Below are 5,413 nucleotides of genomic sequence, written 5' to 3' on the forward strand. Positions count from 1 at the left end.
AATTTTAATTAAATTCATATTCCAATGATATTTGTTTTTATTTATAATTTAAAATAACAATACATAAATATAATAAAAGCTTAGTTATTATTATTATTTTATATACTGAATATTAAAGAATATATAATTTTTAAATGCATAGGTTTTTACTTAATATATGAATGTTTTATTTAAAATTAATCTTCCGAACGAATGAACATGTTCATTATACAGTTAATGAGTTAAATAATGCTATATATAGAATTATATAAAGTGTAATTAATGTAGTAATATTATGCTTAGATTAATGTAATTGAATAATTTAATAAAAAGCAACACATGAAATTTCAGAGGTTCTGTTAGAAATATTTAGTGAAGATATTAGTTTACAAAAAATAAATTTGATTGCAGCCAGTTTGTAACATTATGTATTTTTCGTCTTTTGTTCTAGTGTTACATAAGAAGACTTAATATTTGTTGTGATTTATGCATCGATCATTTTGCTTTAGCCAATGCATAGCATTGTCACATAACATTATCGTACACTTAAACCTTTTATTGTAACTACTTAATACAGAAGTTTTGATAAAAATAGTCAGTTTTTTATAAGAACTTCTTTAATATCCCCCTTCTTCCTTGAGTATTTCTGAAGGAAATCATAATTTCAAAATTACTGAAGTGAAAACGATGATGTTATTTTGATGCTGCAGTTCTATTTTACAAGGCACCTCTTATAGAACATGCCCCGATGATTTTTTTTTTTTTTTGCTAATAGCAAGAATATATGTTTTTCCAGGCATATCATAGAATGACACTGCCTAAGCAGAAAGGTAAAATACATTAATTAAAAGTAGCCTTACTATCAACTGTAATATTTATGATTTAACCTTAATTTACTAGAGCTCTAATGCAAGGATTTAGACAATTCACCTCATTAGAAACTATTGATCTTTTCTCTAAAAATTAATATTTTCATTGCATAACTAATTATTATGTAAATGCCATGAGAATGAAAATTCCAATTATAAATTTGAAAAATTTATTATGATCGAAAGAACACACTACATGTATTCCTATGAAAAAAGATTAGATGATAGCAATGCACATAGACCTTTCTGACAACTAAAAACTTTTACTACCATGTATCGTTTAGACCTCATTAAAAATGTTCTCCTATAAAAAAGGCATAGAAGCACAATCATATATGCATTTTTTATTTTTATTATAATATCCCCTTTCACATGTGACACTATTATATTCGATTTTATATATATAAACATTTGCTTAATTCATTATTTTCTTATGTATATATTTTTTTAACAATTTTCGTGAATTAAAAAAACGTTTTAAAAGGTGTAACATCGTATTACACGTTATACTCCCTTTTATCAAGGTATAGGTCACTTGCACGTGTCTTATATGTTATGGATGTAAAAGACTATAATTCATCATTTATTTTGTCAATTAAGAGGATAAAATTTGTTTCATATATGCTGAAACAAAAAGTCGATACATATTTTTAAGTGCTCATAAATTACAAAAGTATACTCCTTTGGGAATTTCTTTAATATAGACATTTTCACAGGTTAAGCTCAGAATCCCATAAATTTAACAATTTGTGCTCGCATAAATTCCAAGTGAGCTGTGTCTATATGCTCATATGGAAGGTTTACATTGAGCGCAACACAACAATAAATCTGTGAATGCGGTACAACAAATCTGAAGTATTCGTTTCAAATATTTTTATTCGTCCACACAGCAACAACAAAAAATGTTCTTTTCACACAAAAATCAATAATGAATTGAAATTTAATTTGACCTAAATGTAAACATGGACATAAAAAAATTGCATTCAGATCTTACAACATTCTTGTTAAACATTACATTGTGAACAAGTATTGTGTTCCTTAAATTAATTTCTTAATGTTGTTTGATATCAGAAATGAAGCAGATTACACAACAATGCACATCTCTAATGTTAGACTTTGTTAAAATCAAGTAAAAACATAATTCGTTGTCTTTTAAAATAGTACATAGTATTTGCACATGTCATACTGTTTAAAATATCATGGGCGTTAGGATGAATTGGCAATTTCATGAAAAATGAAAAAACATTAATGTCATATGAAATTAAATTCCATAAAATTTTAACTCGACAGATGATAGTACACACGAAAAAAACACTATGCTGAAGGCTATTCTAATGAACAACATTTAGACAAATCTTTGCTTTTCAGTAAAGCCTTAATTATAAGTGAATTAAAATATATGGAAGCTTTTAATTTCAAATGTTTTAATAGAACATAACATACACAAAGAGTCTTATAGTTCTACGGATCAATTGCACAGAATTGTCCATGTGACGATGAAAACATTTGACATTTTTTTTAACTTAAATGAGACCTAATATTTTTCTTTTACAACATACTAGCGCCTATTGTTAAAAAAAAGATACATGCTGTCTTTACTAAGAGCATTGTGTTTTTTTGTAGATTAATATATTACTGTTATTAACAATTCTTAGGCTTCGTTGGGGAAATTATTTATTTGTCTAATTTTTCATTCACAGATTAGTGTTATTTCATATTAATAACAGATATGTCATCCTACTTAAGGTATACTTGTAATTAATGTAAAATGAAATGTTTTTTATATCATTAATTTTTTATTGGCTTTTAATAAATATGGATGCAGTGATGAAGTTGTGTGATGGAACGGTTTTGATACACAGTATTTTTGTATACCACAAATCTATGCTATTCGTTATCCAACATATATAAATGCTAAAACATGTGAACATATTATGTTAGTGAAACGTTTGAGCTTTAAATGGAACATTAGCCGTGTTCCTTGGCTCATAATGTGTAATGGTTTTTTATAACATTTTTATTAAAATGAAATAAGTCTCAGTGCATTTTTTCTAAATTATGCAAAATATATTGTTCTAAATATATTTCATGGTACAATTTTTGAAGCCTTTATCATTCATTTATTAATAAACTGACTGTGCAGGAGGATGGGCGTTAACAACAATAGTAACTTAGCAACAGAAAGGTTACAAGTTACAGACATGTGTAGGACATTCACTAGGCCTAAAAAAGTTTTGTCTCAGAACGCATGTTATTTCGCATGTTGTAATATATTTATAGGTGGTTTAACTGTTTTCATGTCATTCTGTTACACATATACATACGTACATACATTTAGACAACTAATGACAGGAACTTTTCATCATTTTACATTTTTATAATTTTTTACTCTTTGAGATATGAGAAATTTAAAAATAAAAAGTACATCAACTGTTAATAATGTACTCTTTGTGACATTTATTTTTATGTTAGATTTTTGAAGCAAATGAATTATACGCTATTCTATTTAACAGCGATTTAATGTGGACTGTTTTTACTTGGGACGTCGCAGTCTGTATTACCCAATTGGAAGGCAAATGTCCTCTCCTGGGTAGTGAGCTTTACAAGTTTATTCTTTTTTTTAGTTTCATTCCGAGTATTTCACTGCGAATAGTGAAAAAGTTTAGCTGCTTCACAAAATTGTGTAAAAAAAAGAAATGTTAATTGTGCTAAATTCGTGAATCGTAAAACTTTTCCCTTTAACATAAAAAGGGAAATCTGATTACAGATTCAACCCTATAATAGAAATTTCTTAAAAAAAATCAGCAATGAATTGGTTCTTTCCCCCTTTTTTTTATTAAGCTACCCTAAATGATGGTTTTCCTGGGAGGAACAGATAATACACGTTTTCTTTTTTGTGATTGAACGAAACCAATTCGACATTTTTTTTAAGACATGCGGTTCATGGGGGAACATAACCTCTTTGTGCAAAGGAATTTAAATGCATTATCCCCAATTACATAAAAAAGGTAAATGCATATGGAAGTAGACTGGGGAAAGGTTAGCGAAAAAGAGAATATGATACATGTTCATAGCACCAAAATGTGGTGTACACGAAAGGGTTAACAATTAATATTCTAATTCATTGTAAACTATGCAAAATGATGTGTTTCATCATTCCGATAAACCAGTGCATACGCTGGAAGAAAAATTATTTTTAAAATAAAAATGACCTCTTGGTTAAATGTGCTGCGAAAGTGCAATGTGAAATGCATGTAGATACTATTAAAGATGTGGCAAGAGAGCACTTAGGATAAGCAATTATAAAAAGAGCTGTACCTTACAATTACCTGTAGCGCTACATTCCTGCAAATAATGGCATAGCACTTATGCAACTATTTCATAATCGGAATGTTCACACCTGGGCAGTGGATACACATGCGATAAAAGGAAATAGCGACGACTGTTTGCTTGCAATAGTTATGAACATAAAAAAATGTGTAAAATTCAGCATAGAAGAGGTACCTAATTTTTGCTGACACAATACCTTTTCCGTAAGTATACAACTGCGCGCAGTATTCTAACAAAGAAAGTAATGAACTGTCTAGCAATGAAATCTTCAGTTGGGTGAAAATGTGTTTACGATGAAACACATAAAAAATACACAGGGAAAAAAATTTTGGCGTTAAGTTATTGAATCATTAGTGTAAGAACAGGTCTAGGGTTAAAATAACTGTTCAGGCAGTTAATGCGTAAGGGTTTATTCTATGTTGAGAAAAAAAAACATAAAAGGACGTCTTCCTCAAAAATTTCATCAAGCTTGACATATTTCTTTATTTTTAAGATGCTAAGTTATAGGAGTTTCTTTGATTTCTTAAGGGGGAAAGGATTTATACTGCTTTGCAGCCATACCACACAAATATTGAGCAATAAATTTATTTTACCTTCGCGCTTGGTATAAGCTTAATACATAAATGTGCATATATATAAATGGTATAATTTAATGGTAACTAACATTTAATGTATTTTTAATTGGGTTTCCTTTTGATGGCGATTTTATTTTCGACCATTTGCGCAGACCATTTGGGAGTTTCTTTTTTTTCAAAAATGATGAAAAAAGCACGAAAGGAAGAAAAAACTCTGTTATATATACGAGTAGCATATTAAAATACAGTTTAAAAAAAATAAAAATATAAAAAGTTAAGGATAAATTGTAAATACTATTTGTTCAATATTTAAAAAGATGTATGAAAATTTTGCTTTTCCCCCGCGTCATAAAATATTTTTTTCAGCAGAATATTTTAAACAACATGCTTACAAGCGTTAAAAAATAAGCCTCCCCCCAAAAAAAAAGTCCTTTTGGGGGATTCGCAAGAAAGGGCTAACCATTCCCATTCTCTTTTTTTTAGCCCTTTTATAAAGCTACAAAAATAAATATGCAGTATGCCATGCATAATATGGCATTTCCGCATAATTTATGTTTGCTTATGTGGCGATAAATTAAAAAAATAAGTTCATACGTGCTTGAATGAAGAAAATACTATATTCATATATATGTATTATTACCTCTTTAATATAAATAAATT

Source organism: Plasmodium cynomolgi, chromosome 4, assembly GCF_000321355.1.
Source record: "Plasmodium cynomolgi strain B DNA, chromosome 4, whole genome shotgun sequence".
Taxonomy (NCBI): Eukaryota; Apicomplexa; class Aconoidasida; order Haemosporida; family Plasmodiidae; genus Plasmodium; species Plasmodium cynomolgi.